The following is an 11,604-nucleotide window of genomic DNA, read 5'->3' as shown; positions in this document are numbered from 1 at the left end:
AGGATGAGGTGGCACAGTTGAAAGCAGACACGCGGAGACAGTGAGAGTTGCTATTATGGTGCACTGCTAAAGGCTATATTCTACCAGTGTAACACAGTGGTCGGAGGTGTATATGGATGTTCATCTCTTTGAAGGCAGAAACCTTCAGTAGACATCTTCAAAGAGATTTTTTTCCCTCACTGATGGAGAAAACTTCTTACATACATGCCAGAGCTCCGTTGTGTAAGTTTTTGCACTTTTGATGATAGAGCTTACCATGCAGATGTACTCAAGCCTTTCCTTATTTCCCTCAAAAGAAGAGCCTAACCTGCTTTAGAGACCATGGCAAGGGTCGAGATAGGCTTAGCATATGGGGGCAGTAGTGTGCTAAGCCTATTTGGAGCCCTGTCATGGTCTCTAAATCAAGTAACACTCTTCTTTTGAGGGGCAATAAGGAAAATCTTGAGTAATCATTGTCTCAAGAAATATTCTTATGTTGTGAGGTTGTGGGTGATGGGAATCTAGCTGGCCAACCTCAGCAATCTTTAGGCTAGTCGTTGAATCATCTAAGAAATCAAAATCCTTATTGCAAATCATGTAATGTAAGTCTCTATCCAATACATATCGCTCTATTTGCTACAAAGATTGCAAAGGGAGGCGACCAGACCGGTATAGGGTTGGCCTAGGTCTCGCCTCAGATTGGCCATGCCCCTCTGCCTGTTCTTCAACATAAGCCACATTGTAGGTAATCCACTGATTTTGTATAGGTAGTAGTGAACAGGTGTTGTACTTAGCTCTTTTGGTTCAAGTAGGTGCTTCCCTTTGGCCAGAAGAGCCGGAAGATTATGTGGCATGCATTTACTACGGCTGTGCACTCGTGGTTGAGTCGCCCTCCCAGGCCCGAGTATAAGGATGGATGGTGGCAAAACAAGTTGGTTTTGTTGTATCAGATCCTATTTTATTTCTTTGCTAGATAGGGAGGTGAGTGAAAGAGCCTCTAGGCCGAAAAGTTTTGTAATGTTGAATGGAAATGGTTTGGTGTTGGATTTGTGTGAGTAAATTTTTTTAGTATTGGAGACTAAAGACTTTGACATTTTGAAGGTCTGGATTGGTCTATTTCATATATGTAGTCAGCTTTATGTTTTGATCATGTAAGAGCAAGCATTGATGTATCTAGTGAATTATATGCATTTGCGCAAGTGTTTAGCTCCGTTCTTAGCTCATAAGTTTGGAATTTATGAAGGTATGTAAAAATTTTACGCATGTTGGACCTCATGTCCCATGTCTATAACTTCATTTTCTATTAATGGCGAATTTGGATTTTCTTGCATTCCTCTAGGTTTATATTGTAATTTTGCAAGTCTTTGGTAAGTGTCCTATCATTTCTTACTAATGTGTGACAGGTGTCCATGGTCCATTTCAAGCCATTTGAGCATAAGAGTGGTCATCAAGGGGAATCAGCAAACCACATTCGCTCAATGCCTACATGGTCGCTTGATGCGAGTGGATCATTAGGCAGCTCAGCATCAACCTTAAGTGAAGTATCCCATTTAAGCAAAACAGGAAATTTATGTATGAGAGGAGAGCAGGAGGAGGATAGCTTGGTGGCAATGGGAAGTTTGCATCTTGGTTTGAAAGCCAAGCACATGACAGTTGATTGGTTCAAGAGGGAGTGGAGAAGATTTGGCACAAACTTTCAAAAAAGACTTTCTTTTTTGTTGGCACTTTCTGCCGATGAGTAACACAGCATTTTCAAAGTTGAATTGCCACCTTCGATTCTATCTAATGTGGTTGAAGTTTTATATTGGTGGAAAGACTCTTTACCTCAACGAAGAGCAAGTGCTGCTCCAGTTTTGTTGAACTCAAACTCTGATGCTGAGGGAATTCCAACTATTAGAGTGGGGGACATGAGTGTTGGCAAAGAGTGTCCCGTTCTACAATTTTTTTAAGATAACAAGCTGTTCAGATATTGAAATCTTTATGTGCATGTAGACGGTTTTTATTGTTGCTGAAACTTGCCAGAAGAAGGGTATCATCTTTGGCCAATCACTTGATTAAAATTTTTGTTGAGAGCGTAGAAAAGGAGGAGATATCTAGTCAGAGGGTTGATAGCAGGTATTGCACATTCTTTGGTACAAAAAATGATACCATGGTTGGCTATGTGACCGACGATTCAAACTCAAACGCTAGTGAATTTGAGGGTTCTAAGGGGGAACCATTATGTGTAGATGAACTACATCATCTTGCAAGTGTCTATCTGTGAGAGGCTTGTGATTTCACTTACAACCAAAGAGTAAAGAGAGAACTTTTAGGTCAAATGGGGAGATTGTTGTTGCTCTTAAATTCTCGATAGTGTATAATAAATTTTGCACTTGATTCCTGCAAGCTCTTGCCTAAACTATTTGATACATATACCTAGACTAAAGTGCATGAACAATAAAACTTTGTTAAAAAAACAATTAGTTAACTTGAGAAAATGGCTACATTGCATTGGTAGTTTGTGAAAGACCCATTTTCCGTGTACTTTCCCCCAATCAAAAGTAGAAAACTCTTTTGACATTTGAGCTTGTCGGCTTGCAAAGATTCATGCACTTTCATTTGCGAATTATCAAATAATTAACAAATATTGGAGATTATCTGATTTGTTAAGTTTAAAGCATGGATAACTTGCCTTGCATTAGTGTTGTGCTACTTAACAATTTGGGCAATAAAGCAAGGCTTTAGCATACTCAAATGGCTTGTGGCCATCATCATAGTGTTGGTTTGTGGTTTAATCTTTTTGCAAATTATACAAGAGTGGCTTATGTAGAACCTTAACCCATGTGTACATTTCTTACCTAATAGAGACATTGAAGGCGCATCAAAGTGTTTTTACTACAAATTTTCTATATATATCAAGAAATAAATGTGGAAATGATAGATCAATATGTTTCATATCCATAATATATTGATTTAGTCATCATTGATCAATAGGAGAATACAAGATCCATTTACATTTTCTTCTCTATCGAAATAAACTATGTTTCACACAAGCTTTACGTGAAAAAATAATGCAAGAATCACACATGCTCTTATCCAAGGCACCGTGGAATCGTAGTCATCATTCATCCTATAAAAACATAATATTATCGACCATCAATTAAATAATACATTTATGAATTTGTTACACAATGTATGACGTGTCAAAAAGTGAAATACAATAGGGGCAAGTTTATACCATTACCAATATTTGAGGCCCATGGGAGAGTATAGCCATGGATTTTATCTTTGGTCTACTTAAGTATCTCCATGACAACAATGGTATTGGTCAATTAGTAGACATGTTTAGCAAACAATCACCTTCTATACAAAACTATCAAACCTTACGATACACGATTAATTTTTTTAAACTCTTTAGTTTTGTTATCTCTTAGATCTTCAAGTATCATGGCTTTCTAAAGTCAATTGTCTTTGATATAAACCCACATACGACAAGTCTCCTTTAAAGATGATGATTTGAAATATTTGGTACAAAGTTAAACTTCTTCTCTTCTTATCATCCACAAAAAATGAGTAAAGTGAAATTGTTAAATCCATTGTCTTGGATCTACTTGAGCATTATGTCAATTAAGTGTGGCAAAGAAATGAGAGAGAGAGAAGTGCCTACCACTTGTAGGATATGCATATAAGAACAAAGTTTGGTTCTTATGATTTCCACTTTGGGAAGGCTCATAGAGTTTCAAATTGTCAAAATTTTGATTTGGCTCATCTTGGACTCCATTTCCACTATTGCTAGCAGTACATAGGTAATTTTTTCTACTTGTGTAGAGGTTTTTTATAGGATTTTGTTTTGTATTATGTACATAGATTAGTCTATATAGGATAGAGTGATTCTTTGCAAATTTTCCTCCATGAAACTTTCTCATTAGATGCATTCAATGGCCACAACAACAATGTTTTTTGTGTGTCAATTGTTGAGGAAAAATTGGATGGATTTAATCACCCATAGTGGATACATATGATCCATCACGTACTGGTTACAAAGGGATTATGGAGTATTATACATGAAATTGATTCATGCCCTATTTTGGTTGTACACTTGAATGTTAAGGATATAGAAACAGGTGACATTGAAGATGTTAAAGAGTCTTGCTCCAGTGCTACAACAACAAGAGTTACAAGTTGTGGCATAGAACGTAGAATCATGAATAGGTGGACTTAACACATGTGTCTAGAACACACTGCTACCAAATTTTTGTGGTTAGGTAGTAGCATATCACACTAACTCTAATTTTATTACTTACATGCTCAAACTAAAGTTCTCCAACCAATGTTTCTATTCCTTTGTATCACTAGATTTCAACTTGATTTCTTGGATCTTGCTACCATGTGGTAGCTACCAATTCAAAAAACAGGTAGCTATTGTACCACCTATTCATGCTTTTACGAATTATTGTCAAATTTACATCATCTCATACAAAGAAAACTTTTTATGATGGTAAAGATGCTCAAACTTTTGATGCAAGTCACAATTATTGTCAAATTTGCATCATCGCATACAAAGAAATTTTTTTGGGATGTTAAAGGTGCTCAAACTTATGCCTTCATTCCATCATTTGTCAAACTTCCTATCATTCCAAACTTTCACTCATACAAGACAGCTAAAGATGCATGGGATACACTCTTACAAATTTGTATCAAGTCAAAAATAAGGCTCCTATCTTCAACAAACAGTTAGAGAGTGAGCATATGAATGAGGGTGACTTCACCTCTATCGATAATTTCTTTGACATGGATTAAAATTTTAAAGAAGAATATTTGTGGAAATGGAAACCCTGCTACGGCTTGGCAATTCCCACATGCAACTGCCAAAGGTTTAGAGAGGAGTGGGTGATGCCGCTTTTGGTGATGTAGTCGATAGCATTGCTATCGCCGTTGTTTGACATGGTGCTTGGTGCTTGCTTTGCAATAATGAATATAAAGGTGGAATGAAAAAATAAATTTTTGGTGTGCCATTTGTAGAATGAATACCCACAATGCCAATAATTGTGCTTATAAGGGTAAAGTATGGCTAGAGACACCACTTACCATCACGATTTTTTTGGAGATGGCATTTTCCACGGCTTCAAGAACCATCCAACCCTCTGATGTGTTCATGCACACATTTGACCATATATGTCACACCAACTCAAATTTGTGTTCCTCAATGCAACCATCATCGCCACCGCCAGCTCATGGTAGCCAATACTAAGGTTATTGTTCCAAGCCAACCTTGTTAATATGTAGGGTAGAAATAATCAAGGCAGTGCCCAAGGAGGTCACTTCTACTATGGATTTGGCCAAGGAAGAGAATAGAAACAGAGGTTAAAGTTTAAAAAAAAAACATGACAGTTGAGTACACAAGGGCTTGCGTCTATTGCAATAATCCCAACCATATAATGATTACCTATTGTTTTAAGAGCATGAGGCGACATATATGGTAGGCTACAATAGCACAGTGATCCTAACAACCATCTCCCAATGGTAACCAGCCACTAGCACGAGTTTTTGTAGTAACTATTGTTGTATTAGATGATATTTTCCCCTTATTTGCACCAACCACATATTTTAGTTGTCACTTATAGCATGCCAACCAGTATGGAGGAGCCTTATGTACAAGAACCAAGTTAAGAAGGTCCCACAATTACCAAAGTTTATAGGAGTCAATTAAGCCAAAGCTGTGCCTGTAAACGTCCTTGATGAGCATGTCTCTATAGTCACAATCCATACATATTGAATAACCATGTTTGATGTTTTGCTAGACAGAGAATCCGATGTGTGACATGTTATCAATTTCCCTACATGAGTAACTGAAGGAGTACGAGCGAAAGTGCGACGCGAGAGAGAGTGCGAGAAGAAGAGCACGACGATATAGTGAACTCGCTCTACTGTAATGGTAGAGCATAGTGAGTTCTTATTAGGTTTTAACAAAAGAATATGTGTACATACCTGGCGGCCCGCCCACTTACCTGGGCGACCACATTGGGCTTTATACCCCAACAACCTCCCACTTAAAGTTCAATGTGGTACTTTAAGTGTGAGAGAAGCTACTATACAAGCTAATATACAAGAGATGTAGAGAAGTGATGTACTACCCTACACCTAACTGCTTGCGAAAATGCGCAAAGCTCTCTGAGGGAAGTCCTTTTGTAAGTAGATCAATAGGATTTTCTGTGGTGTGAACTTTGACAAGCTGAAGTTGTTTATCCTCGAGCATTTCCGTGATGAAATGATACTTCACATCCACATGCTTTGTCTTTGAGTGATAAACTGGATTGCGAGCCAATTGTATAGCACTTTGACTATCACAATATAACACAGGCATCTCTTCTTTGATTCCCAAATCTGTTACTAGTCGATTAAGCCAAATTGATTCTTTGCATGCCTCTGATGCTGCAACATATTCAGCCTCTGTAGTAGACTGAGTAACACAATCTTGTAATCTAGAACGCCATGATATTGCTCCACCAGCCAATGTAAAGACATACCCTGACGTAGACCTTCGGTTGTCTAAGTCACCTGCATAATCTGAGTATGTAAAACCCTTTACACTTAGCTCCTAACTCCCATAGCATATACGCATACGCTTTGTAGCTTTCAGGTATCTCAATATTCCTTTCACTGCCTCCCAATGTTTCTTGCCTGGGTTTGACATGTATCGACTTACTACTCCCACTGCAAATGCAATGTCTGGGCGAGTAGCAATCATTGCATACATCAAACTACCCACTGCAGACGCATATGGAATCTTATCCATTTCAGCCTGTTCTTCCTCAGACACAGGACAATCTTTTTTGCTAAGTTTCACATATGGTGGCAATGGAACACTCAATGCCTTTCCCTTCTCCATATTGAAACGTTGCAAAACCTTGTCAATATACTCTGTTTGAGATAACCAAATCAACTTCTTTGATCTGTCTCTCTCAATGCGCATACCAAGTATATGACTTGCCTCACCCATGTCTTTCATGTCAAACGATTTTTCCATCTTTGACTTCAAAGCTGAAATTTCTTCCAAGTGCTTGCCAGCAATCAACATGTCATCGACATACAAAATAAGGATCAGCGAACTACCATCCTTAGCCTTCTTTGTATATAGACAGTGATCAAACTCACTACGTTTGTAGCCTTGAGAAAGCATAAACTTGTGGAATTTATGGTACCATGCCCTCAGTGATTGTTTTAAGCCATAAAGACTCTTTAACAACTGGCATACCCAATCTTCCTTGCCTTTCTCAACAAACCCTTCTGGCTGCTGCATGTAAATTTCCACATCTAAATCACCATGCAAGAACGTTGTCTTGACATCCATTTGGTGCAACACCAAATCTAATATGGCAACCAATGCAAGAAAGCATCTCAATGTAGTCATCTTGACCACCGGAGAAAAGACTTCATCAAAGTCAATGCCTTGTTCTTGCTTAAAGCCCTTGGCAACAAGCCTTGCTTTCTACTTTGGCTGCCTATCATGAGCGGTGATCTTATACCTGTAAACCCATTTACAAGGTAGAGCCTTTTTGCCCTGTGGTAATTTAACTTGCTTCCATGTCTTGTTTTTATGCAGAGCTGTCATCTCTGACTGCATGGCCAATTGCCAATTACCGGAGTCCTTCATTTGCACTGCTTCCTTGTAACATGAAGGCTCATTGCAATCAGTCAACATGACATAGTTCATAGATGGAACAAACCTATCAGGAGGTCGCGTGACACGTCCAGATCTATGCACAATAGGTGGCTCAGGCTCAGCCACAACCTGTGGTTCCTCTCTATCATGTCCTTGCTCCTCTTGAGCCCTGACATTTTGTCTTGCACGTGCAGGTCCATCTTCTTGGAAGACAACTCTTCTAATCTCCTCAACCCTCTCTGGTTTAGAGTGATATTTAGATTCATTAAAGTGAACATCATTGCTGCGGACAACCTTTCTGGATTCGGGATCCCAAAGTCTGTACCCCATCTCACCAGAATTACCATAGCCTAGAAAGATGCACTTTTTACTCTTTGGCTCAAGTTTGTTCCTAAATTCCTTTGGAACGTGCGTATATGCCTCACAGCCAAAGACTCTGAGATGCTTGTATGAGGGCATTTTGCCTGACCATACCATCTCTGGCACTGAATCCTTCTCCAAAACCTTGCTAGGAGATCTATTTACAAGATGAACAGCTGTTGATACAGCTTCAGCCCAAAACCCATTTGGCAGCTGTGCATTAGACAACATACTTCTGACCTTCTCTTGTATGGTCCTATTCATCCTCTCAACAACACCATTTTGAGGAGGATTGTAAGGAGCAGTAAGTTCACGTTTTATACCTTTTGACTCGCAAAAGTCCTGAAAGGCCTTTGAAACATACTCTCCACCATTGTCAGTGCGTAAGCATTTAAGCTTCTTGCCACTCTGATTCTCCACAAGTGTCACAAACGTTTTGAAAACACTAAACGCTTCATCCTTGTGCTTGAGAAAGTAAACCCATACTTTCCTCGAGTAATCATCTATAAATGTCATAAAGTAAGAAGCTCCCCCTAGAGATAGGTTAGGCATAGGTCCACACAAATCACTATGAACAAGTGCCAACTGTGTATCTCTTCTACTACTTCTATGCTTATGTGGCTGCTGTGTTTGCTTACCATACAGACAATGTTCACAGAATTCAAAATCATTAAATGAAAAGCCAAGCAAATAACCAGAACGAGACAAGATTTTTATTCCCTTCTTGGACATATGTCCTAACCGGCTATGCCACAAAGAAACGTTCGGCTGCTCGGTTACATTGATTACATTTTTAGAGACATTTGATACATAAATCATGTAAAGTCCTCCAGACTTTACTCCGTGTGCTACTGTCATAGAACCCTTGGATATCTTCCACATGTTCTGTCCAAAAGTGGTGACGTAGCCAGCATCATCAAGTAGACCTGTGCTGATCAAGCTCTTTGTAATTGCGGGAACATGTCTCACATTCTTCAGCGTGAAAGAATAGCCATTCTGAAACTTCAAATGTACATCTCCAACACCTAAGATCGCACATGTCTGCCCATTGCCTAGCCGAACATGATCTTTAGTGGTCACATAAGAAGTAAACCACTCCTTGTTTGGAGACACATGAAGTGATGCCCCTGAGTCTATAATCCAGTCACTCAGTGCATTTCCATCAGATGCTGTAAGAAGAGTTGAGTCCATTGTATTCTTCAAGAAGTAGATGTCTCCTGACACTAGACTGTCATCCTCTGCAACAGTGTTTGTCACAATTATTTCTTGAATCTTCACTGAGGACTTGTTCTTCTCACCATGGTCTTCAGCTTTATCTTTGCCTTTTTCTGATTTCCATTCTCTGCAGTCTCTTTTCATGTGACCCTTCTTGCCACAATGGTAGCATTCTATGTCACTCTTGCCTTTAGCACTGTGAGACTTGCTACGAGACTGATTCCTCTTTCCACCTTTGTACTTTTCTTTGGTCCTTCCCTGACAACTAAGGCTGTTCCTTTGCCTTTGTCCATTGTCTTTCTATTGGTTTCTTCAGTAAGCAGACTTCCTTCTACACCTGCTATGTTCAAACCATATGGAGGTGCAGAATTACTCAAAGCTGTGCGAAAAGTGTCCCAACTTTCCGGCAATGTGATCAACAGGAACATATCTCTAACAGGTTCATCAAACTTGACACCTTGAGCTGACAACTGACTGTAGATTGTGTTGAATTCATTCAGATGATTGGACATAGGTGTCCCTTCTTTCATCTTCAAGTCAACAAGCTTCTTAAGCCAGTATACCTGTGAAGCTGCACTCTGCTTCTCATAAAGATTACTCAGCTTTAACCATGCTTGGTAAGCCGACATCTCGTCTGCTACATTGAAGTAAACGCTTTCTGCCAAAGTCAGCATAATGGTAGAAAGTGCCAATTCATCCATTTCGCTCCATTCATCTTCGTCCATATCTTCTGGTTTTATCCCCTTGAGCTTTATAGGTTTTATCTACTTCTTTTGTACCAACACGTGCCAAATCTGCTTCTTCCACAATGGGAAATTGGTTCCATCCAGCTTCTTGATATTGTAAAGAGCGGTGTCCTGTGATCCAGCCATAGCTACGGTTCACAATGGTTTACTTTCCTGGGAAAAATTCGGCAGAGTTTCCCCTGTAAACTGACCTCTAAACCAATATCAACCTGTCAAATGAACCAAGAAAGCTTCAAATTCTCCATAAATTTCGGCAGAGTCTCCTTTGTAAAATGGCTCTGGTGTACTCAAAAACAGACCAAAAAGCAGCTCAAAAAACACTGTCTCTCTGATACTGTAAGCTGCGGGTAAACCTATCCAGCACCTGTACTGTCTCTCACTATCCTGTAAGCATAGACTGGGACAATGCCTCAACGGCAGTAAAGCAAAGATGCAATCCCAACTGTCTAACTCACATTCAATACATCCTAGCTGCCTATCTAAGGGTGCTCGAGGGATCGCTCCAAGACCTGTATCACCGAAAGGATCTCAACATTCAAGAATCCCCCAGCTCAATAAAACCTCACTCGACCCTCAACAAAGGCTGCAGTAAATCTGACAGTACATAGACTTCCCACAAAGTCATACATCCACAAATTTCCCAGTATATGCTGTAACCGCTGCGGCAGTTGTTTGCTGCGTGACTCACAGCCAGCAAACCCTCAACAGACATACATCATCTCTGACAATACATCCCATGTGGAAGTACCTGCAATGTCAGGATGAAATCTAGAATATCAAGCAGCAAACACAAGCTACCTGATGAACTAGTGGATGTCGCCTACAGTCTGTGTGTAGATGCGCCCGTGTCGTATGTGACACGTCTCCAAGAACTGTGAGCCGTCCTTCGATGTGTAGACAGCCACAAATCAACACTCTGGGAGTGTCGATATCCTCAGCACCTGCAGTCGTAGGCCGAAAACCCCAAATTTGCAGAGTCGGATCTGCACCCGCCGAGACCACGTAGTCGAAAATGGCCTGTGCAGACCTTTGTCGAAGCCGAACGGTGGCCGAGATGACCTCAGAATGAAATTCTGAGAACACCAAGTCCTTCGGGTTTCCCCACAGAATTTGGGGTCGTGTCTTTGCCTGTCGAATTTCACTCCAATCTGAGCTGGTGACCTAGCCTCCTGCAGTGCTGCCCCGAGCCTCGATCTGAGCTCTGATACCTGTTGAAGGAGTACGAGCGGAAGTGCGACGCGAGAGAGAGTGCGAGAAGAACAGAACGATGATATGGTGAACTCGCTCTACTATAATGTGTAGAGCATTATGAGTTCTTATTAGGTTTTAACAAAAGAATATGTGTACATACCTGGCGGCCCGCCCACTTACCTGGGCGACCACATTGGGCTTTATACCCCAACAGTAACAAGGCATTCAGGTGTTTTGAGCTAGCACTATTTTTTGTGAAAATGGCTCACTAGCACAAGCTGTGTAATTGCTCATGCCTTTTGACACATAGATGCTAAAACATCATCTTTGTTGTTTGCAACATCCATAGTAATATGGAAGCGATTTGTGGATCCTATCCTCTCCTTCTTGGTAGAACCACAATAAAGCTAAATATTATTCGGCCACAATATCATTTTTATCAAGAAAGGAAAAAATAAAATCAAAGTGGAT

The 11,604-nt window shown here is 40.1% G+C and overlaps 1 pseudogene; it reads left to right on the top strand.

Moving 5' to 3' along the window:
* Positions 1–1,216: 1,216 nt before the first annotated feature.
* LOC147427544 (uncharacterized) lies at positions 1,217–2,242 on the top strand (annotated as a pseudogene).
* The last annotated feature ends 9,362 nt before the right edge of the window (positions 2,243–11,604 follow it).

Source organism: Adiantum capillus-veneris, chromosome 23 (genome assembly GCF_014529385.1).
Source record: "Adiantum capillus-veneris isolate H3 chromosome 23, ASM1452938v2, whole genome shotgun sequence".
In the NCBI taxonomy this organism is placed as follows: Eukaryota; Viridiplantae; Streptophyta; class Polypodiopsida; order Polypodiales; family Pteridaceae; genus Adiantum; species Adiantum capillus-veneris.
The sequence above is the reverse complement of the archived record's forward strand: the minus strand, read 5'-3'. Positions and strand labels throughout refer to the sequence as shown.